Raw genomic sequence first — 26,314 nt, forward strand, 5'->3', positions numbered from 1 at the left:
CCCCTGTTCTTTCTGCCATGTATTTTTTATTGTTTCAGTATAAGGTTTGGAACACACAATGAAGATCACTTTTGCCCAGGACCAAGAAAAGAAGAGACCATGTTACTGACATGTAAAAGTGGCCGGTTAAGAGTTTTTAATTTTATGTGCCATTGAGAGGCAAGTTTAGAAATTTGTCAGAATGAAGAGTCTTTTCTTTCTTTGTTTTTTTTTTTTTTTAGGAAATATAATATTTTACTTTTATCAAAACGTCTGTTGCATTCCACTGAAGAGCGAAAATTTTAAGACGACAACACATTTAACTTTTTGAGACAAATATGCCATTAAAAAGTATATTATTAGCAAGCTTTTGAAGATGAAAAAAGAATAAAGATAAAAAAGTAGATTTTTTTGGTAACACTTTACAATAAAGATCATTGGTTAACGTTGCTTAACTACTTACGTTAACGTGAACTAAGCATGAACAATACTTCTACAGCATTTATTAATCTTAGTTCATGTTAATTTCAACATTTACTAATGCATTATTAAAATCAAAAGTTATACCTGTTAACATTAGTTAAAGCAATGTGAATTAACATGAACTAACAATGAATGACTTATTAACTAACATTAACAAAGATTAATAAATGTATTGTTCATTGTTTGTTCACTTATTGTAAATAAATGTACTTATTGTAAAGTGTTACCGATTTTATTACTCATGTTTTATTTATTTGCTAAACGTCTGAACTGAATGAATGGGGTCGCTGTCCGTGGTGCTGATCTCGATCGCGCGCGCTCTCTCCCTCTCTCTCTCTCTCTCTCTCTCTCTCTCACACACTCACACACACACGCGCGCGCGCGCGCACCTCTCCCTCTCAGTGTTTGTGTTGCTTTCCACGCGGATGAATCTCGCAGTGATGGAGCTCAGAGTGGCTTGTTTTCGCGCTCGCCGGGGATAAAGTGATTTTCAGGAGAAATGCGGCGTGTTTCCTGTGCTGCTGATCTCACACAGACCTGAGCTCACACTGAGGCGAAGAGCGGCGTTGGCAAGTTTAATGTTTCTCAAGAGCGACGGAAACCATCTGAGGTAAAACTCCTCGATCTGCTGAACCTTCTAGTCTCAGATCAGATGCTGACGATAACATGAGTCTGTCAGGCTATGCGTGCATTTTGATTTAAGATGTGTGTCAGTATCTGTGTTTTGCTGTTGTTTTATAAGTGTGCCTATGTGTTTCTGTCTGATGAGCTGGAATACAGTGTGAGGGCTTGGGCTGTGCCTCAAAACCTAGTGAGCTGACTACATAGAAGGCGTTTTTGGGAATCATAGGTCTGTTTTGAGTCGAAACGCTCAATGGGTTTTGAAACACAGCCATGAGGTTATTAGTCATGTAGTTGATGCATTTTAGCTAATAAGCACTTATTGAAGGGAAATTAGTTCCTAAATGGCCACTGTCTGTCAGTCTTATCTTATATATACCCAGGTTTAAACACAGGCCCAGAGTCGTCAAAACTGCGTTTATAAAAGTGATAATTGTTGGTTATGCTCTAGTTTTGAATGACTTTCTAGTGTGCGGTAGACTTGGGTTTTATTAAATAACGAAAATGACTGTTTAAGAATGCTAGCCACATTAATTCATATTGTGTATCTGCTGGAGAGTCACGGATGTTGATTGTAAAGCCGGTTTGAGGCTGAAAGGTGGTTTCAGATGCTCTCCTGACCTCTAGCTGGAACATTTCCATAATGAGGTCAAGAACAATTTCAGTAGAAACCAGAATAAAATGTCTGCATTGCTAAAAAGCACTGTGTGAATACAAATATGTGCAGTTTTAACACTGACGTGTCGCTTCCTATGAATAGGGTGCAAAAATAGAGTGTGATATTGTCAGAAGTGTTGTTTAGCCATCGCAGGAGGTTCATATAAGCATTATTTGGCCTGTTTTTCAGCAACTACTTGCTAATGTCTGCCTTTTGGAAAAAACTGAATTTGTTAAAGCAAAATACTTATTTTTATTTATTTTTTGTCTATGCATGACTTGAAAGTTTGTCAAGTTTTATAAATGAACACTGTGTTGCACAACAAGTTTTAACATCTTCAGAAATACATCAGATCTGCTCAGATTGTTGTGTTAGCTCTCATTTGTTGAGTTTTTATCTAGTGCAGTGCGTGTCTTCTGTAGTGCTCTCTATAACAGGCTGATGCTCACAGAAGACCTAGGTATCTTGGCTTTATACTGCACTGCGTATGATTGTTGCTTAATTCCTCATCTTATGCTTTTTTTAGTAATACTAGTGTTTTAATCTGAGTAATATTGGAACTATATTATATTATTAGCTATTAAAAGTTAGGTTCTTTTGCAGGGACACTTGCAAATACATGCACGTTCATGTTCATTTTATTGTTATTCAGCCCAGATATGGGAGAATGAAGTTATGTTTCTCTGCAGGTTCTGGCACTGATTCAGTATTAATGTTGACAACAATAAATAGAAAGGTCATTTTGTGTATCACATATAAGCAGTGAAAAAAGACAATAATACAAAAGTTTAGACAACACACAATATACACAGAATACAAGACATATTGTAGAGCACAATGAAGTGCATTGTCAGTCTACAAACTTTCTTCACATTGTCTGATCCGTGTTTCTTAATATTATCTCTTTGTTTTTATTTTTACTTTTTTAACTCCACCGACAAAAGCTCTTTTCTACAACCTAGTGCACTGCATTTTTGTCTATCATCTGCATGCATCCTTACTGAAATGGAGGATCTTATGTGACAGATTTGGAGCACAAATGTGTGTCATACATAGTATCTCACATGAAGCAAACAGGAAACTGGATGCACAATTGATTTTAACAGAGTTATGATGATATGAAGTTATGAAGATAATGGTGCAACACTCTAAAAACTGTACACACAAATATTAAGTAATATAGTCTGTTTCAATTAATTGAAATAATCTTATTTATATATGTACAATAATTATATTAAAATGCATTCTGTGTTTGCCTTCTCTGTAAAAGATGCATTCAGTGCTGCATTAGATTTGGTTCTCTATAGATCCCACCTTCTCACGTGCCACCACTGGTCGATTATGTACAATGCATGTATGTTATTGGTCAAACTATTTTCGATCATTACCTTAAGCAAGAATGAAAACTAAAAAATAAAGCCAAAACCTGGATACTTTAGCCAATAAAGAAATCCTAGCCAGGATGTGTCTGGGGGGAATGGCATGTATGATCACGATAATTCTAGTAACACTTTATTTTAAGGACCAGTTCTCACTATTAACTAGTTGCTTATTAGCATGCATATTACTAGCATATTTGCGTTTTCTTAGTACTTATAAAGCATGTATAAATGCCTTATTTTGCATGACCATGTATTTGATCCCTTAATCAACCCCATAACTAAACTTACTTAACTAACTCACTTACTAATAATAAGCAGCAAACTTGGAGTTTATTAGGACACAATCTTTGTTAATGATGAATACGTGTTCCCTAATCTGAAGTGTTATAACCATAATACTTTACAATAAGATTCAATGTGTTAACATTCAGCAATTCAGCAATTAACATTAAATAATGAACAATTATTTTACAACAATTATTAATCTTGTTTAATCTGTGTTAATTAATTAATCATTTTTTCTAAAATATCCAGGTTGTAAAATGTTCAAATAAACAAACTCTTCTTTTATTAAACATCACTGGACAAATAAAAAGTAAAATAAAGTTTTAATAAAGTAAAAGATTGCCCGAGACTATCTTACTTAATGTACTAAATTAACATTTATTTAGAATTTATTCTGAACAAACTTGAATTAACATTTAATAATAATGCATAACATTAGACTAGTTTAATAAATAATGCAAAAATGTTGTTTATCTTTAGTTCATTATACCTAATGCATTAACTAATGCTGAAACATGTTAATGGTATCTTTTAAATAATAATGTTGCCTATGTAGGCACATTGCCATGTTTTGAAACAATCCAGATCAAATAAATGTAGAAATGCATTAGTGTATTCACTTTAGTGCACAATATCTGTTGCATGATCTAAACACAGTACAACTTTGTCTTAAAGTATATCCTCAATCTACTGTGGACTCCAAGTTTTACATTTATATTAGTGATTGACTCTTGCTTTCTTTAGAAACCTCCAAACAATCTTATCAACCGATAGCCCTCAAACAGCAGTGAAGTTTCAGTCTTATCTCAGTCTCCCACTGTGAACGGGTTTCTCTTGAATGGGCCGAAGTCAGTCCATCATGGCGAGTCAATAAGGAAGCGAGGGCCAACAGCCACAGCAAAGGCCATGAATGGACTGCTAATCATTGGCAGATCAATAGCCTTTTCAATAGCGCTAACTCATATTTAAACAGGGCTCAGGCTGAGAGCTCTCTCTGTGTGCGCTCGCTGCTGAATGTGACACAATGTTCACGTCTCGCAGTACCAGCTGTGTCTTTATGCCACCAAATTAACATTCATTCTAGCAGCACTATTTCAGTAAATGTGTGTGTGTGGAGGCTTTTTTATTGGCCTGAATAAGCCCCACCTAACTGCTTTAGTGACCTCAATATGCTCTTGTGCTAAAAAAGAAAAGAGAGAAGCTGAACTGGAGGCAATTGATGTCTTGTGGCATGATAGCTTAAGAGTCAAAGCTGCACGTCACTAAAGAATGTTCACCAATCAGCGATGAGCTTCACTTTAGCAATGATAAACATGGTTTTGGGTAAATCATTTGGTACACAAATAAACTGACTTTTGCATGAGCTTCTTTAGAATGGCAAAATAAGTTATATTTCTATATATATATATATATATATATATATATATATATATATTGCTGCAGTGTTGTTTATGATTAAAACAAAGTATGTTTGTAATGCATTCAGTGGAAAAGCTTAATTCAGGATTATTATAAATGCATAGAATAATTTTAAGTATGCATGCATTAAAATACTACAATGTTTAATATGGGGTCAATAAGTTTTTGAAAGAAAACTCTTCTGTTCACCACGGCTTCATTTATTTAATAAAAAATACAGTAAAAACTGTAAAATTGTGAAATATTATTGCAATTTGAATTAACCATTTTCTATGTAAATATATTTTTAAATATCATCAGCATCATTCCTCCAGTCTTCAGTGTCACATGATCTTCAGAAATCATGCTAATATGAAACATTTCTGATTATTAATAATGTTGAAAACTGTTGTGCTGAAATTTATATTTCAGGATTCTTTAAAAGTACAAAGTTCAAAAGAACAGCATGTTTTTATCTGAAATTGAAATATGTTATAATAACTTTATAAATTATCTTTACTGACACTTTTAAGTAATTTAATGCATTCTTGCTGAATTAAAGTATTAACTTCTTTAAAAAAATCTTAGTACATATTACTTATCATATCATTACTACTACTAATAGTATTCATCTATAAATAATATATAAATAAATAATATCTAATATAATTTATATATATATAATATCTAATATAATATATATTACATACATGTACATACAGTACATTACTTTCAAATAATGTGATTGGAAATAATAGAATTGGATGAAAGCTGTTGTTTCAGTGGGCAGCTGTCTCTGTAGGCATTAGGCAGTGAGGAGCTCAGAGACGTCAGTAAAGCAGCTTTGTGTTTTTGTTTTCAAGAGTCACGTCATTAAATCCATCAGCGGAGAAGACTTTCACTACATTAATTCCTAAATGTCACTGTGCTCTCTGATGTGTCACTCAAACCCCAGAGAAAATGCTGTCCTCAAGCTATTTCAGATTTCAAATGACCTTCTAAATCCCAGCAGTGATTTTTATATAAAACAAATCACAGCTCTGATGGTTCTAACCTACATACGGGAGGACAAATAGGTCTAATTGGCCATGAAAGAGAGTGAAGGACGTGTCTTTGGGACTATAACACTATATGGGCAGAAGCGGCCTGCTGATAAAGCACAGCGTCGCTGGCCTCTACATTATTCATGCACTTCCTTGTATTGAATATCTGCAGAAATGGATGAGTGTTTGGTTCTGGAGATCGGCTGCATGATTTCCATGTGTTGCATCAATCGGGAGGAAAAAGAGATGCAAAAAATGAGTAGAAACTCTGTGTTCTGTTCTCTTTATGACACAATCTTCCTCTCGAACCCCCACTGCACTGTGAGAGAGAGAGCGTGAGAGCGTGAAGAACAATAGCACTAAAAGATGCTTCACCATGGTGAAATTTGCTTAAAGTCAACATGAAATCAAACTGAACCAGTTTATTTTCTTAATACACTTTTCTGGTCAGACTCCTATGGAAGCCTGTTTCTGCTGTGGGATAAAAAAAATTTAAATGGTAATTAAAAAGGCAATTGCAAACTTTTATATTACAATTTGGACTTTTTTTCTTGCATTTCTGAGCTATCTCAGAATTCAGAAATCAGAATTGAGAGTTTTACTATGAACCTGCAATTAATAGTTTATAACTTGAATATGTGAGATATAAACTCGCAATACTAAGAAAAAGGTCAGAATTGCGAAATGTACTGAATTAAAAGGCAATTGCAAATTTTTCTCACAATTCTGAGAAAAATGTTAGAATTGGGAGATATACTATAAACGTACAATTATGAGTTTATCACTTGAAATTGAGATATGAAAAGTCAGAATTGTGAGATATACTGAAATAAAAAGTAATAGCAAATTTTATCTCGGAATTCTGACTTTTTTCCTTACTATTACATATACATCTATGTATTGAGATGAGTTGAGATAAAAAAAAATGTGACTTTTTTCATCTTACAATTCTGACTTTTTCTTGCTATCCTGAATTTGTCTTGTCATTGTAAAATGTACTGAAATAAAAGTTAATTTGCGAATTTTATATCTAACAATTCTGAGATATACTGTAAACTCTCCAGTTATGAATTTATAATTTGCAAATAAGAGCCAAAAACTCGCAATTATAAGAATAAATGTCACAATTGGTATATATAAACTTAGAATTGCTAGAAAAAAAATCTCAGAATTGTGAAGTCAAAATTACCTCTGTTTATTTTACCTATGCATATTTAAATATTTATTAATCATCATGTGGTGGAAACCATCTTCCATATTGCACATTATTCAAAGAAAAAAGATTGTTCCCATAATCTTTTATCACAGGGAAATTGTGCCAGTTCTGAAATAACTCTGTTTTTTGACTGATGTCACTTAGCCCCAAAATAATGTTATTCATAACTATTTACTCACTGCTTTTGCATCATGCATCTTCAAATGCATCACATTATGGAAGTAATGGGCTGTTTCCTGTTGGCTTTATAGCTCAGAAATCACAGCTCATGTCCTGTTATATAGTGCCTCCTCGCTCAAAGGCAAAGTACTCAAAGTACATACTGTAGTGACACATGGTGAAATACGGTGATTCTGACCTTTCTATACAGCCCGTATTTCAAGCAGGAATATATACTTGATAGACAGAAGGAAGCATATGAGCAGGAAAAGAGAAAAGAAACTGAAAAAAGAAAGAAAAGAGAAAATAGCACGCTCTATTCATTTAGCTGCGGTACCCTTTTGGGCTGTCGGCTGTATTGTCAAAAGTGTGAATAATTTAAGCTGTGAAAATGTCAAGCAGGCTGTCCTGAAAGCCCCGAGCTGTTTGTCTTTCTCAAATTAGCACTGAATGAAAAATCACACTTTTGAAGAAGGTAGAGGGAGAGAGAGGCTTGGTTTGGTAAATACATAATTTAGTTGCAAGCTTCAAAAGTTGATTCGGCTGTGTTTCTGATGCTTGATGCTTTGGTAGAGCTCAGATTCGCTCAGTAGCTCAGCTGTTGTTTTACAGTGAAGTTGTTCTTATCGCATCTGCTGCAGCTGCTGCATGGTTTGTGATCAGAAACATAGACCTATATAATACTGTTAATTCATAATCAAGTTATTTAATGGACTATAAAGTCCACAAAATGCACCTAAATCCCATCCGCTGTTCAGATATCCGTTTGGTAATCTTCATCCTGCTCTGCATAATCACTCAAAAAATGAGCATTTACATTTATGTATATATGATGCGTACTGTATATACTGTTCAAGAGTTTAAGGTCTTTCTTTGTTTAGTTTTTTTACAGTCTCTTCTGCTCACCAAGTCTGTCTGTATTTTATCAAGAATACAGTAGACTGTAATGTTATGAAATATTATTACAATATGAAATAAGTTTTCTGTGTGAAAATACTGTAAAATGCTATTTATTCCTGTGAATTTTCAGCATCATTCCTCCAGTCTTAAGTGTCACATGATCTTCAGAAATCATTCTAATATGATGATTTACTGCTCAAGAAACATTTCTGATGTTGAAAACAGTTGTGGTGCAGAATAATTTTGTTGAAACTGCGATTCGTTTTATATTTCAGGATTCTTTAATGGACAGAAAGCTCAAAAGGACGGCATTTTAAATAATGCTATGAAAATGCTATCATAATGCAAAATGCTATGAAAATAATGTCATAATGCAGAAAATATATATATTTATAAAAATTCATTTCTTGCAAACATGATCATGTTTTCTTATTTCATTAAAGTATTTACAGGTGAATTGTGTCATAAATGCCAAATGTAATTGCAATACTAATGACTGTTATTAAACAGGTTTCCCAAACATCTTTCATTGGTTGGACAAACAGATAGTCACGCCCCCAAACTCATGCCATTGGATGAGCTAATGTTGCTGTATCAGGTGGCTTAAAGCAGCAGATCAGCGTTTTGAAGTCATCACAGTGTTACAGCCTGTGTTGCATTGTATGTTTGTGAATTTGGAGGCGGAGCTATCAAGATGTGAGTCTTTTGGGTATGGGTGATTTCAAATATCAACAGCGTTTCTCAGAAATTGCTTACTGTACCTTTCATTTCAATTAGACCATTCATCACAAAAACTCTGCAGTATTAATATTTCAATTAAAATAAATATTTTTATATGAAGATCCTTTTGAGTCTTATCTGCGTCATGTTCAGACTTTTTTCTCGCAATTCTGAAAATTTAACAATTAATAAGAATTGTGAGAGATAAACCCAGACTTCAGTTTACGTTTACGTCACATGTATTACTTTACATTATTATTATTATTATTATTATTATTATTATTATTATTATTAATAACTAAAGCCATATAAAAATTTGAATATAATAAACAAACAACGAATAAATTCTAAAATACTATTCTAAAACTAAAAATGAACATAAACTTCCATATAAAACAATTATGTTAAGAATCACGCAATTTCTAAAACTTTAAGTGAAATTAAAATGAAAATAAATAAATAAATAATTCAAAGTATTACAAAAAGTTATAGGAGTATCTCAGTGATACTAAAATATATCAGAATTGCAAGGAACAACTTATATATAAAAAAATGTACAATTACTTACTTTTATTTGTATTTTTTATCCCATGGTGGGAAACAAGCTTCCGTAGATATTTGTTGTTATTGTGCAGAAGAATACTGTTTAATGAATTCTGGTTTTAGAAAGTAGTATCCTGGAAATGACTTTGGAAAATTAGTTTGGAATTTGTGGATGTGAGTGTTTAATTAAAAACCAAACTGCTTTGTTAAATTACCTTGAACTGCATCAATATCCATGTACATCCCTAGCCTTAAATAATGTACTCTGAGCAAGAACATACTACTAACAGTCCGTCTGTATTTGGAAATACTGCCATGTTTGAAAATTGTGCCTTGCTGCATACTGTGTTTGCATGTAAGTGTTAGATCTTTACTTAAAAATGAATTTCTATTTCACTTTTGTTCACTTTTTAAAACGGCTCTGGCAACATTTGGCATCACATTTCCTGTCACATATTTCCTTCAAATCACAATAAAACTGGGTAATATTAGCTCAAAAAGCATGCATGGATGTATAATTCAGTAATCCGCTAAATTTTTGTGCCATCTGGACATGTTTGGCGTACTGTTTTCAGTGTAGTGTTATTTGAGATGCTCTAATCCTGGTTGCACATATTATAATGGCATGCTAATTGGGATGCAGCCTGACTACTTCAGGCATTTAATTAAACTGAACACCAAATTGGCGGAGTCAAACATCCTGCTCTCCTGTGCCTAATCTTAATAAGTGCTATTTATTCTGTACCTTTTCAGATGGAGTGATATTATCAAAAATGCATCCTGAGAGTGAATTGGGAAACCACAACTCTCTCTAACTCTCTCTCTCTCTCTCTCAGTGTGTGTGTGTGTGTGTGTATATTCATAACATAGTTCACAAAACAATGACAATTATTCACTCATTTACATTCTTTCTTCTGCAGAACCCAAAATAAAATATTTATAATAATGTCTCTGCACTCAAAATAAAAAAGGCTAATAAACTTCAATAACTGGGCAGATACTCAGAATTTTCAGTATCGGATCGGATCGGATCGGTTCAGAAAAAATGGTATTGTTGACTCCCTAGTTTCATTTAAGTATGACTGACAAATACTGCATGCATCACATTAAGTTTGATAATGTTTAATTACTTCATAAATTTAGTTAAAGCTGTGTAATTCAAATGAATGTAAATTTTATATGCAATTCAAATACATATCTTAACTGTAGGTCTTAATTGTTTGGAGTATGTGTTTTTCATACAATGAGAGTCAGTGGGGTCCAATATTGTTTGAACAATATAAGATTTTTCACTACATGAAAATGCACTAAACTTATTTAATGCTCCATAATCTGTATATTGCCACACCCCTAATTACCATGATAACGATATTTCATTATTTAAATATCATGATTATCGTCAATACTGGTATATCGAGACACCTGTTTGAACCCCAACTTTCTTCAAAATATATATATATATTTTTTTTAGAGTTAGCGATTCCCTGAACCATAGAAAATATAATTTACTATAAAATTTACTATAAATGTACATGGTGTATGGCATCTCCACAGCTTGACAGGCATATTCATGTTTTCCCGTGTTAAAGTTTTAGTGTGTTCACTAACATGAACTTTTCAAGGGAAAATCTTCCCTTTGTAAAAAATTGTTGGCTAAAAGCAATGAAGGTGCCACGAGCCCTGGAGCTACAAATGAATCTTTCAGAAGCTTGCCGCCCTCAAGCAAGAAAGACACAGTATGAAACCGAGGAGACACAAGACGTGACGAGGAAAACAGAATGAGAGAGATGGAGGTGTATTTTTATCGGTTTGACCGTGACCACGGCTCACATCTGAGCTACAGAGAAAACACTTTCAAACTAGCTGAAGAAGCTCTGAACAAATGCTTCATCCATAAGATCATCTCATTTGTACTTGGAAAAACAACATGACAAACATAAATGTCCCAACTGACTACAGAATGGATTGAGCCACATGAACCATACCTGGTTAACATGCAACAGTGTTCACCATTTCACCTCCATTATGTGATGCATTTCTCATAGGGTTGCCACCCGTCCCTTAAAATACGGAATCGTCCCATATTTGAGAATAAAATAGCGCATCCCGTTTTGAATCAATACGAGACGGGGTTTGTCCCGTATTTTCGGAGTTGTCTTCAGTGCAGCATCTCATGCAGATCATCCCACCGGCATTCTGTGAAGACTCGTCCTATTCTGCCCCTGATTGGGTAATACTCACTGCCATCGGTGGATTGATTGGTTTGTTTCAGGTTCTTTATGAACTTTATGAACAATGTGTACTGATGAATCGTGTTCATTTAGATCAGGAACATTTTATTAAGTAAGTAAACAGGGTCACTCTTGACACTTATGTCACTTTAATTGAATTAAATTGCCTCTTTATTGAATCACTTTTAATCTCCTTTCACTGCAATCCAAAAGAAACACACTGAATGTCTTTGTTCAGAGTTGTTCCTGGTTCACAGGGAACATCTTTTCTCATTTTTCTGTGCTAATTGTCTGTCTCCCTAATCCTTTTCATTTCATTCTAATGCTCTTTGTTTCTCCTTTAACTTTTACGCTTAACGATGGAGCTGTACGCCACCTGTGAACCATCAGAAACACAACATTAGCAAGACACAATCAGCTGATTGGCTTATTTATGTTTGCACATTGGCTTTGTTTATTTTATTCTTATTTAATTATGCAGAAGCTACGCTTTTGGCCAGATGTACAATGCCTAATCAAAAGCAAGACATGACATTACTCAATTATAATGCAAATGAACAGATATAAATCAACGGTATTCAAAATGATCAGTTTCTTCCCAAAGAGGTTTTTCTTTTCCATGCACACATATCATCTTTTTATATTCAAATGTGATTAGTTTTTATGTGAGAACCTGTGCCGTTTTAATGAGCATTCAATCTCAAGGTGGGCTTTTCAGTGTGTTTGTTTCTGTATGTGTGTGTGAACTGATGCATCGGTAGACCTTCACATTGGTGATGGCTTCTGCGGTGCTCGTGGCTCTAATAAATCAATCGCAGATTCTGCCTTCTACCAGCACATCGCTGTCAATATAAATAGTAAATTTTGCATGATTTCTGTAGCTGCTTGCTCTTCAGTTGTCATGCATGGATGGATGGAGAGAGAAATGAACATAATGAAAGAAACAGACAACAGAAGGCAGAGATAGAGAGGTCAGAACAGCCAGGCTTTGGTTATACAAGAGCATGAGATAGATGAACAGATGAAAAGTGAGTAGAAAGAGGATATACATGTCTATGTAAGTGTTTTTATTGGGACATTCAGTCTTGTCTTGTTTAATCAGTTCAGTTGATTCATTGCAAAGCTCTGACTCAAATGAATGAGTCGTTCACAAATGAAATATCACTAATATAACTGTGCTGCTTATTATGAAATCGGACGATCATTCATGACTCACTGTGAGTCAAATATGTCTGAAAGAGACTGAGTTGTTCACTAGACGACTGTTTTTATTTTATTTAGTTAGCTGTTAATGTTTTATTAGCTGTTTTTGTGCTTTTAGACGGGAAGTTTTGAAAGTTACAGTGTGTCAACTCTTTTGATTTCTCTTTTGAAGGTTTGATTTCTCATGAAATGAGCCCTTTCAAGTGTCTGCGAACTGCTGCTCCATTGATTTGCATCTTCTCCATTTTGTTTACTTCAGGTCGTGTCTCTGTTGAACCCTGCAGGCCTCCGTACTGGGAGTCGTTTCACTTGTAATTGACTAAGCGCATGCTGCACTTTAAAATCATCTGGTTCGAGCCGCTCTGTGCGCTGGCGAGTCTAGGACACAGAGTCTAATTCCTGAGAGGCTCGGCCCTCCTTTGGGAGCATATTAAAAGCAGTACATTAAAGTTTGATGACTTCCATTCACTTCTCTCGCCGTGCGACTTGACAAATCAGGCCAATTACGCAGAGATTGGGGACATCTTCAATTGGACGGCTTTGGCTTTTTTCACATGCGCTGCTACATCAAGGCTACTCGTGATTCTCAAGCACAAATTAAATCTGTGTACTGTCAATTACAATTATGGGGGTATTCGAAACAAAATTACTCACCAGAAAATACATGGCTAGTTGATTTTCATGCACAAATCTACAGCAGAACCAAACATCTAATTGTTTGAAATGGTTTGGGATGCCTTTACCAGAGTAATCCATGAATTAAAATCAAAATATACTGGCATTTATGTCACTTTGGATGGAAAAGCATATGATAAAATAACCTTATCTTTTTCCCTTGGTAATTTATTTAATTGGTGATGTTTGCCAACTATGCGCTTGGACTCTGACCTTGACACACTGTTGTTTTTTTTTGATAAGAGATGAATATGAAATGCTGTTCAAGGTTTCTAATCAAGCTGTGCAGCACAGCAGGTATCTCACTTTAAAGACCTGAGTGAAACACTAGTATGTTCAAAGTGGAGCAGAGGATTATTTTTTTTTCTCTTCAGCTCACCAAGGCTGCATTTATTTGATGTAAAATACAGTGAAAACAATTATATTGTGAAATATTTTTAATATAATAAATTAAAAATATTAATACTATTTTCAATATCAAATATTTGTTTATTAATATTGCAATATATTTTAAATGTCATTATTTCTGTGATGCAAAGCTAAATATTCCAATGTAGAAAATGTGTTAAAAATGTGATGCATTTTATTTTTCAGGATTTATTGATGTATAGAAAGTTCAAAAGAACAGCATTTATTTGAAATAGATAGAACGCTATAATTGTCTTTACTGTCTTTACTGTCAATACTCATAAATTGAATGCATCCATTGTGATTTAAAAGTACTAATATCTTAAAAATATATATTTATCCTTACTGAATTACATGACAGCATAATTCAGCAAATAAATAAATAAGATTATGACAAAACAGTTTATTTTGCAAATAAAGTCAGGAATAAAGTCAAAGCATTGTTAGAATAAAGTCGAAATATTTTTAGAATAGTCAAAATCATGAGAATAAAGTCGCAGAATTGTGAGATACATTTTTTTATGTTTTGAGAATGAAGTCAAAATTAACAGAACAAAGTTTAAGCAATAGAACAATTCTCAGCAATACAAGATTAAAGTTGATAAATATTGAGGAAGAAAACAATCTGACTTTAATCTCACAATGCTAACACTTTATTTCCCACATTTTGACTTTCATCAAATTTTTATGGCTTGTCATATTGTAACTATGTCACTAAATTAAGAATGTTGTTATTTTCAGATGTTCTAAATTTCCCCCATGGACGTTGAATAATTTATGTGCAGTTTGTTTGTTCTGCTCTCTTTTGGTATGTGTATCTGTTGTGTGTTGTAATGTATTCATGCTCACATGGTACGTTCATTTATTACAGTCTGTGTGTGTTTGTGTCCTTATTTTGTGGACTTATTAAAGACAATCTGTGTCTCCATTAGCTTCTCAAGGTTAAGGAAAAGCCCAGTGGGAGAAATGAGCTGCTAGTTCGGAAGTTCAGGTGCCATCATGAATAGAGTTAATATAGAGTGTTTCTTTCCAGCCGTTGATTCAAAAGTGATTTGATTTGAGCTGAATGAAGCTTATTAAGCAAAAGCATTAATATTGACAAGAAAAGTGAGATTTGTTTGTTGATGTTTAATGCAGTCATGTGTGTGACTGTGTGTGAGTGTTTCCTGAGAGCTGTTTACTAAGGGTGTAACGATTCACTCGTTTTCTCCATGCATCGATTACAAACCCCGACGATTCAAATGCATCGACCTTGAAACATGATTTTTGAATCGTGAATCGTCAATCTCGGACCGTAATCGATTCAAAACGCTAAGAAACGAGATTTCTATAGCGATTCAATGCTATCAAAATACATACACATTAAATTGCTACAAGCAGGGATTAATGGAGACCTTGAACAGTGTTTGTGCATCGCATCTCTCCTTCACATTCTCCACTGTTTACCACTCGAGACTGTCACAGGATTGTGCTCACGCTCCGTTCGTCTCTGACGCAGCTGACGTGTGATCTATAGGACTCATGGCCAGTAATACTAAAGTGAAGTAGCTTTACTTTTCTGTAGTTAGTCAATGGCTCTGTGCTTCTTACCGACGGTGTTTCCTGAGCAGTAGAATGCTTTATTTATTGCATGGATGGAGCAGAAATGTAACTTAAGTGTCTAAATCATACGCACAGATCCATTGAATGATAAATGGGTTTTAACAATGCTGATGAACCGAATGTACGAAGGAAACTGTTAAAATAACCACAGCATTAATGATGACCTTGAAATAAGAGAGCGAGGTTTATCTGATAATCAGATGCATGAAAGTAACGTTTGTAGCTTTAGCAAACAGACATCGGGCACATTTCTCTCAGAATCATCATTCGCTGATGGAGAGGAAAAGTTAAATGGCTACTATAGCGTTTTATTTTGTGAAAATGAGATGAAGATGTTTTCACACTGAAAGAGAAGTGATTTCGCTCTCATAGACGTGCCAGCCTTTATCTGCAGCTAAATTGAATAAAAACAGAATGAACTGATGAAACGTTAAGAAAAAAACACAATAAATAAAATTTATGAATGATGCAGTGCTAATTGACATATCATTTATTACAGTACAGAAACTAAAAAAGTATATTTTCTACCTCATTCTGTGCAGAAGATTAAAATAATTTCTAATTAAATGTAGCCTAATATACAGTATAAAACAATCCTAAAATTGCCATTAGGAAAAAAATATTGATTACAAATTATTGATTATTGTCCAGCAGTGTATTAGATTTCTTACAGCTAATTAAAAGTAATAAAAAAGAAGAGAATTCCTTGTAAAAAATATATATGTAAATAAATAAATATAATAATAATTATGATAATACATAGGCTACATACATAAAATGATTGTATTTGACATTTCTGTAACTTCTGAAATGATGGCTACGCCCCTGGTGTGACAAAATGTTAGCTGATACCTAATACTCTTAAAGCTTTTTTTTTTTTTAATCTTGGCTTACATACATTTTTACGTATGCCATGTCACATCATTAAACTAGCATTTAACAGTGGACAAAAGTTTTTAGTTTTTTTTTTCTAACCTATGGTTCTCTAACCAGAAAGGCTACTGTAATTTGCCCCCTGACTAAGCATTTAAAGAATTTAGGGGAAATATTTAAATAATCCTGTGAATGCACTTAAAGAATGCAGAATCGAATCGTTTTAATCGAATCGAATCGAATTTAAGTGAGTATAGAAACGAATTGAATCGTTCTAAACTGGCAAGAATCGTTCTTGCATCGAATCGAAAACCTATGAATCGTGAATCGAATTGAATCACTGCCTTCCCAAAGATTCACAGTCCTACTGTTTACCTCTGATGACCCGTCTATGAAACGATCAGGTATATTAATCCATTTTCATTTGTCTGGAACAGCTGTAATCTCTGAGCGTCACAGGTGCTCACGGGTCAATGTATTCATGTCTGTGTGCTGCTGTAATGATTATCCGACGGTCAAACATCACGCATGTGTGTCCGATCTGAGCAGGTCAACAGCTGCACTAGTTTTCCTCTCTTCTTCCACATCAGCATTTGTATGGAATATCTGCAGTATGTCAACATTACAAATGAAAAGATTCCTTCGAAAAGATAAGAAAGAGCTGCTTGCTTTGTTTTGGACTCTTGATATTTAGAGATTCATATGAAGTTAATATTTGTTTCCTTTGGGTTTGTTCATGATTGGGAGATGATATGTCCTCATAACCATTTAATGGCAGAATTTCCCATAAATTTCATAATGATTTTATGATTTTTAATATTATTATTATTACAATCACCCAAAAGACAGTTCAGTTCAGTTAAACACTAAACCCACCAGCAAACAAACATGAACATTTCTCTGAAAAGACCATTGTAGCTCCAGTGTAAGCATAAAATGAAAAATATGTATTTTTTGTTATAAAAGGTATTTAGGCTACGTTCACACTGCAGGCTGAAATGACCCAATTCCGATTTTTTTTGTCCCTATGCGACCTGTATCTGATCTTTTCATGACAGTCTGAACGACACAGATCCGATCTTTTCAAATGTGACCCAGGCCACTTGGGTATGTGGTCCTTAATCCGATACGTATCCGATCTTTTGAAATGCGACCTCCGTCTGAACGGCCAGGCCACATGTATCCGACCCGTACGTCATTGATACGCTACAAACGTCATACGTCTGCGTTGAAGTAGGCGGGAACGAGAAGATAAACTGATGAATTATGTATTAGTGAAGCCACTCACATCAGTATCCCACCACTCCTGGCTGCGATTCCGCACCCACACGTTTCTCTGTACCGACGTTGCAAACACTGCTCCACAAAACGCAATGGCCAAAAACCTTGCTCTCCTCCTTCTTTTTAATTTTCTTCTTAAAACGAGAAGATTGTAATTGTGCTGGCTCCGTTGGGAAAATAACTTTAATATTGCAAAAAGAGCTCCGCTGTTGACTGCACTGTTGTTGACATCCATGTTTAACGTTAGCTACTTCCGCAAACAACGAGTGACGTCGTTGAGCGTTGAGTACTCTTCTGCGCATGCGGGTCACTTCTGGGTCATTTCACATTTACACAGGAGATCACAAAAGGTCGCATTTAATTGGAAATGTGAACGGCCTTGCAAAAAAATCTAATTTTTTCAAAAAATCGGAATTGAGCATTAAGCCCTGCAGTGTGAACGTAGCCTTAGTTGCTAATTTATATGCTCGTTCATGGTAAATTGCTTGCGTTTTTCCTTCATCCGTTAGTCTGCTAATTTAATAAATGTAAATGAGTAACAACATCATAATGTAGCATTTGAAATTTCCAGCATGTGAAATTTCCAGCATGTTTTAACGCATTATGAGAGCTGTCAGCCATGTAGATTGAATGACAGAAGTTTATTTTTATTATATAAATAAATAAAAGTTTCACTTTTTCTTTAATTACATTTGTTTAGGCTTGCCTTTTATTATAAATGTTGTTTATAGTGCCATTATCATTTATGTACGTTTTATACTTATTTTTCATTCCTGCTCTGTTCTTATTAAAGGATTTGACGTTGAAGGATAGAAATGAAAATACATGGTTATAGTGTTTATAATGTTTGGTTTTAGCAGTATGTAAAATGGGGCTTATACAACAATGCAACTTATCTCTCTGCGATGCAGTTTTGACCTAATGCAACTTGTGCAACTTATGTGGAAAATACTTTAATGAAATATAATTAGTTATTTTCTTAATGCATTTTAATGTAGACTAAGCCATTGATGACTGTACATACATGACACTAATGGTTTAACCCATCTCATGCACATACACAAACACAAGCATGAGTAAATCCCATGAGTGTAAATAAGTGAGTGGGTGAAGCGTGGGTTCATTCATGTGGAGTGAATCAGAGTGAACTGTGTTTGAGAGAGGAACAGGGCCAGGACACCAAACACCAGTTTGATCTTTCTGTTTGCCTGCAGGGCCACACGCTCGTGTGTAATACTCTTAATGACCGTCTGAGAGCATCTGGTGTGGGATGTTTCTGAATAAGTGTGTGTGTGTGTGTGTGTGTGTGTGAGAGAGAGAGATAGAGAGAGAGAGAGACTGGAGATGAGGGGGAAGTGTGTTGATTTTTGCAGTCAAGAGATTTCTGTTTTTTAAATCAATATGAAACCTAAATTGACTTAATTCATGTTTCTGGTCTTTTGTGAATGATTCATCAGCACAGGAAATGTTTGCTTTCATGATTTTTCTTCTTATATTTGTAACCCTAGAAACAACCTGCAGAACAACAGCTTTTGTTTATTTCAAATTGAATATCCAGTCTTGCTCAGAAATATGGCACAATTGATTTAAAATATCTGTTGTATTCGGTTTCATGTCATGTTAAATCAACAGAAATCACATCTGAAATATTTTTCCCAATAAGAAGAAAAAACAATGTGTGTGTGTGTATATATATATATATATATTTTCATATCACGGTTATTGTGGCCATAAGAATTCACAATATCTATATATCATGATATCTATAGAAACCTTGGAGGGGAAAAGATAAGTCAAATGATTTTTTTACTTTGTTTATTGAGTTTTTCTTTTTCACCCAACGGACATAATATTGATACTGATAAATGCAGGGCACAAGACTCTGGCTTTCTCTGTCTTCTTTGCAGCTCCTATAAAATAACAAGAGAGAAAATACTGTCAAGTTCAACAGTATGATGAATAAATATTAATGGTAACACTTTACAATAAGATGTCATTTATTAACAATAATGTATTAACATGAATGAACAACGAACAATACATTACACAATTTATTCATCTTTGTTAATGTTAATAAAAATTGAGTAATTGTTCATGTAAGTTCACAGTGCATTCATGTTTACAAACACAACTTGCGATTTTAATAATTCATTAGTAAATGCTGAAATTAACATGAACTAAGATTAATAAATGCTGTGGAAATATTGTTTATTATTAATGTTTTTTATATATGTTAACTAATGTAATTAACTAATGTTAACTAATGAACCTAATTGAAGAATGACCGCAGATGAGGCATTCAGTGCATGGCACTGCGACCAACTTAACATTTTATAGAGTTTAATGCAGAAAGATCAGTTTTAATTGTGTAACTGTTAATAGATTTGAACAAAGAAAAAAAGTGTGACTACGCACAGGCCGTATTGATTGCAAATACAAAAACTAGACGAGTAAAGAAAACGCGTTAGTTATTAAAATAATCACCCTTTAATCAAATATATGAACACAGAAAACTGCTGTTAACAGGTTAATATAACGTTTCCCATTCTATGACCAGTAAAATTATGGCAACTTACTCTGATGAACACGGCTCTCCTCTGAGTAGCACTAGCAGCGAGCGCTGTGTCTCCTTTCTTGTGTGACAGTGTCAGCGTTAAGGCACAGTACTGCCACCTGGGAGCTCAACCAGGTACTGGCACTGGAGTATTTACATGTGGTGTTATCATAAGAGAACTGTTCATTTTAAATATTGCGGTTATTGCTAATACCGGTATATCATCACACACTAATTTAACACGATATCTATAATTGTTGCTTTGAATCTCATGGTTATCGCCAATACCGGTATATCGCGACACCCCTAATATATATATATATATTTATATATATATATATATATATATATATATATATATATATTAGGGGTGTAACGGAGCGTGTAATCGTATAGGGACGTTTCGGTACAGGGCTTTCGCTACGGTGCAAGTGTGTACCGAATGACCGAATGCAAGATTTTGTGTGCGGAACATAGGTACATTTTCGTGTTTCCAAACGAACATATTAAGTAGCGGAAGTCTTCGCGTTCAGCGCAAATCCCGCCCTGCAGCTGATTCTAAGGCCGGTGACACACTGGCTGCGTGGCGTGAGCGTGGCGTTTCTGCTGCGTGTCAGTTGAGTGACAGCTGCTTCGCTTTCTGTGTCTTTACACACCAGAATCGTGCCTGACGTGGCGCTGGCGCGCTGCTGCTGCTGTAGGTGACATAGAGGGAGACCACCGACAGACCAGGATCTTGTGTTCACGACAACAATATCTATACTTCATGTTGAGCATAAATATAAAGCCTACTGATAAAGGACACCGTCAACAGTATTGACGGCAAAATAGTATGGAAGCAGATTAGTCTCAAATATAATTCACGCAAAAAACACGATTCACACATGCGTAGACAATTTCTCATGCATGAAACCTAATTCACGTACACACACAAAAAATTCACGTGCGTGAAAAAAAAATATATTCACAAAAAGCAATTCACATGCGCAAAATAAAATGATATATTTATAAAATACGTTTCTCAAATGCAAAAAACTATTTGTAGATATACAACTGTGCACGAAAAACTTTTGAATGCTTAAAATGTACGAGTGTCTGAATGTACGAATCGTCATTTACTACGAATCCACTCGGATTTGTGTGTGTGTGTTTTTGAGACTTTCCTGGCAGAGCTCTCTTCCCACGTGGGTCTGTCGTACTCTTTAGCCAATCAGATGCGAGCTTACCATTCAACCAATCATATTATAAGCCACTGAGTGCATTCAAGGAGCACGATTCTGCGCACCTTTAGCGCAATATGGATTAATTAGAACGGAAGTTAAGCCTTTACATCAGTAATCCAGCATGGCGAATGAAGAACGGGAAGCACGGGTAAGAGTTTAGTTTATTTCATAAAAGTCTGAGTTTACACATTTTATCGTTTACACATTCAATCAAGACAGTTTTTCTAGTTAGAAAACTAGTTAGAAAAAAATACAGTTGTAACAGGACAGTTACAGTCATTATAAATTAAACTGCAATCAGGATAGTAAAAAGAAAGACCTGTAAAGACAAAAGTAACATTTTGAGAGTTGTGAAATTATAATCTCTGAATAATCTTGTTTTATAAATTGATGTCTGTTAGGTCAGTGTGTACTTTCTTACAGTAATACATTTTAAAACATGTAGCCTAGTCATTGTTAACCACTACGTTTAAGCAATGTAGTTCGATCAAGATAAACAACACATCACATAGCCTATTTAGAAACGTTGTTTAATTTGTAACTATATATGTTATAGTGATTCTCGTTCTCAACCTTTTTTTCCACTGGGCCGCACTATGGTCCAAGTCCAAGTGCAAGCGGATTGCACAGGTTCGAGTAGCAATGAGCTTCTTCACACTGCCTCCACATGTGCAATTGTGCTTTTGAAGCCTACTGACCACGCCCACCTGTCCGCGCGGTCATAAAAAAAATGTGATTAGTCTTCTCAGAGCCTCTGCACACACTCTCCCATGACGATGATTACGTCACGCCTACCTAGCGGTCCATAACGGTCTCCCCACGGACGCGGAAAGTTTAACATATGGCTTAAGATGCAGTCTGTAAGACGCGCACGGGAGCATGACTTGACGCGACATTGCAGAAAATGTGCATTCACAAATGTAGCCTATGTTGATCAATTATGGAAAGCACATGTCACCGTCATGGAGAGAGATGTGTAGGGGAGTGACTTGTGATATGGCCTTGCCCGTGTAAATTCGAATATTGAGTTCCGAATTAAAAGAGTAACAGACTCTAGTTCATACACGTGCGCTGTATGGGACGCGAATGCTCGCTCTGCCCGCTAGCGAAAGTAAGTCGCACCGTATAGATGCTAGCACCCTGCTAGCCATTAGATTAAAATAAACAGTCTAGCTTAGCTCTAGTTAGCTCACGGTAATAGAACAACTGTACGTTGTTACAATATGGTGTTCCCATTTGCCTGAACTTCTTCAAGTAAAATGCGGGGCAAACCGAAAATCCTGCACTCTCCTTCACTACTGATACTGCGACTATTATTTCTTATACGTGTTCATTCGCTGGCATTTTTCACATTTCTTTTTTTTTCTCCCTTAAAAATAAATTTGTCCATTCTGATGCTCAATTTTACCGAACTAATGTCTGTTGATTGAATTCTGCAAAAGTGGGCGCTTGTATGTGTTTGTTAAATGACTAATGTTATGAGTAGGTCTGCTCATGTCTGAAAATAATATATGAAACACAAAATAATTTAACATAAAAAAAACATTAGGCTATAGCTTATATTTCTTAAGTAAATGTTTAAATTAATGTAAAAAATAATAATTGTAAAACTGAAAAAAAAATTTAATTGTGTTCAGCATGGTGGGACGCATTTGAATTGGTGACGGGCCGCGGGTTGAGATGATGCTGCTGCTAGCTCCATGGTCATTTAATAGGCCTAGCATATTGTTTCTTTTACACGGCTGAAAATAACCGTGCTTTCTGTTACTGAGCCTGTGTCTGTCACTCGTCCTCTTAAAAGTGGAAGCTTGTGCTTTGTTGCATTATATTGAAACTTTGTTGATGTTCTTTGTTCATGACTCTTAATATGGCGATAAAAGACAGCTTTGTTGCGTTTTTTTTTTAAGTGGGGATTGGGGGTGCGCCAACCCGGTTGGGACATAGAAGGGGGAGCACAGGAAAAAAAAGTTTGGGAACCGCTGCATAACATAACGGTTATGGAAATTAGAACGACAGTACATTGAATTAAATTGCAATGAAGTTACAAACGATCCACATCACAAAGAGAATAAGCTCCGAAATAGATAAAATAAATAAAAACGAGGATCAATCTGAAACTTTTCGACAATAAATAACCTACACACGATCCACAACATAATTAAGTAGCAAAGATCATATGCTCAAACATAAAATAAAATGAAAGAGGATGCATCTGGAACTTTTCGAGTGCAGCGCAGAAGTCGCTCAGCCTGCAGCGAGAGAGAGATTTCCTCAAGATTTTTTATTTGCTCATCTTCTTTCTCTATTCTCGTCGTCTCTGTTGCCTCCAAATCCTCACTCTCTCTTGGCCCCTCTCCTCCTGACTAACAACTTTATCATAAGATGTCCTGACAGTTTCTCTGATTTCAGCCAGTTAAGCATATTTATAATATATATTATGGAATGAATGAAACGAGTTGGCACGCATAGTAGCCTGCAGTACATAAAAGAAGAACAGTGCGTTGAAGACAGCATCTGTCTTCTACGTTTCCATCGAAAACTAATAAATTATAGTTTTTTTTTTTAAATAAAAGCGATTACAAAGGAAATGTTTACTGTTCATGTTTTTTTATTGCATGGAAAAATCCCATTAAAAAAAAAAACAGACCGCCATTACATTTTTTGTTCTAATTAATCCATATTGCGCTAAAGGTGCGCAGAATCGTGCTCCTTGAATGCACTCAGTGGCTTATAATATGATTGGTTGAATGGTAAGCTCGCATCTGATTGGCTAAAGAGTACGACAGACCCACGTGGGAAGAGAGCTCTGCCAGGAAAGTCTCAAAAACAGACACACACAAATCCGAGTGGATTTGTAGTAAATGACGATTCGTACATTCAGACACTCGTACATTTTAAACATTCAAAGGTTTTTGTGCACAGTTGTATATCTACAAATAGTTTTTTGCATTTGTGAAATGTATTTTATAAATATATAATTTTATTTTGCGCTTGTGAATTGCTTTTTGTGAATTTTTTTTTTTTTCACGCACGTGAATTTTTTTTGTGTGTACGTGAATTAGGTTTCATGCATGAGAAATTGTCTACGCATGTGTGAATCGTGTTTTTTGCGTGAATTATATTTGAGACTAATCTGCTTCCATAAAATAGACTATGTTTGACAGGTGCAATATGCCAGTGTGTCACCGGCCTAAGGTTTTCGAAAGGCATCACGCGAGTGTGAACATCAATACAACTAGGAAAAAAATTAGTGTAATTCAAACACAGCTCCCGTCGGCATTTAAAAAAACCTTTGCTCTTAATTCCGATCAGTCCAACGCTATAACGAAATCTGAGCACGTCTAAAAACTGAAACTGTTGATGCTTTACACTTTGGAAAAGTTATATATATTTTTTAAATATGAGCAGGCCTACAAGCTGGGATTGGTAATGCTGCATTGTAATCATAGTTATTTATTTATATTTTTCATTATATTTTATTATATGATATTGGTTTGAGACAGAGTATTTTATTTAGTGGAGAACTTTGCAGCAGTATTTTATTTCTTATTCTTTTTTAATTTTACATATATTTTATTAAAAAGTATTTTAAAAAAGTGTAAACCAATTGTAAAAAAAAGTTTATAGTAATAAACAACCTGCAGTTTAATGTTTCCATTTCTTTCCCTTACTGTACCAAAAATGAACCGAACCGTGACTTTAAAACCGAGGTACGTACCGAACCGGGATTTTTGTGTACCGTTACACCCCTAATATATATATATATATATATATATATATATATATATATATATATATATATATATATATATGTCGGTACATAACCATTCATAGGTTTGTGTTCAGTGATTTATTTTATATGTTTATTTTAAGAAATAAGAAATCAATGCCTTTTTCAGCAAGGATGAATAAAATTTATCAAAAGTGACAGGAAAGACTCATACGTTGTTACAAATGATTTCATTTTTATTCATTAAAGTATCTTGAAAAACCGAATGTATCACACTTTCCACAAATCTACAAGGCAGCGCAGCTGTTTTCAACATTGATAATAATCAGCAGCAAATCAGCATATCAGAATAAATTACATTTTACAATATATTCCCATAGAAAACATTTTAAAATTGTAATAATACTTCACAATTTTACTGTATTTTTTTATCAAATAAATACAGCATTTGTGAGCAGAAGCGGCTTCTTGTAAAAACATTAAATAATCTCATCAACCCAAAACAGATGAATTGTATAAGTTCCTGAATAAGACCAGGAACATCCATTAACAAAGTAATTGGGTTTTGATTTTATTGTGATCTTTATGCATATTTATTTGAATTGATGTCTCTAGGGTTTTATTATTAAGTAAATGTTTCATGTATAAATATCACTGAATTCAAAATTGTAGTCTTCGAATCCGACTTCATGTTTGCTGTGAATCAGCCTTTGACTTTGCTTTGATTTGAATGCAGACGCAGATATTGGACCATTTGTAGTCTTGTGAGCGAGGAAGCTTAAAATAGGCCCAAGTGTGGAGCTTGACCTAATTGTTGTTGCCGCAGCTGTCACTTGAAAAAGAGAGAGAGACTCCAACAGAGAGAGAGAGAGAGAGAGACAAGAGCAGTCAGGCTGAAAGGGAGAGAGAGACGAAGAGAGAAAGAAAGACTGATGCTCAATAGGACCCTGATGGCCACTGAATGAACTGTCACTTGTAAGTCAACGATAAAAGACCACCGTAATGCCGCAGAAATAGACCTAACTTGATCGAATCTCTTCTGGCTCTCTGAGGACCGAGCAGCATATTTGGGAGGTTAATTCATTAATGTCTCTGAGGTGGGCAATGGATTCAGAAACTAGAGTCACACTGCAACATTATTCCCTGT

The 26,314-nt window shown here is 34.8% G+C and overlaps 1 protein-coding gene across 4 annotated transcripts in view; it reads left to right on the top strand.

Moving 5' to 3' along the window:
* Positions 1-861: 861 nt before the first annotated feature.
* LOC132152204 (disks large-associated protein 4-like) overlaps positions 862-26,314 on the top strand; it is a 132,769-nt gene continuing 107,316 nt past the window's right edge. For 3 of the 4 annotated variants that reach the window (XM_059560994.1, XM_059560995.1, XM_059560997.1), the window contains exon 1: positions 862-1,072. The gene's annotated coding sequence lies outside the window, so the exon portion shown is untranslated. The remainder of the gene's footprint in view (positions 1,073-26,314) is intronic. The other variant, XM_059560996.1, reaches the window with a different exon arrangement.

This window comes from Carassius carassius, chromosome 10 (assembly GCF_963082965.1).
Source record: "Carassius carassius chromosome 10, fCarCar2.1, whole genome shotgun sequence".
Lineage (NCBI taxonomy): Eukaryota > Metazoa > Chordata > Actinopteri > Cypriniformes > Cyprinidae > Carassius > Carassius carassius.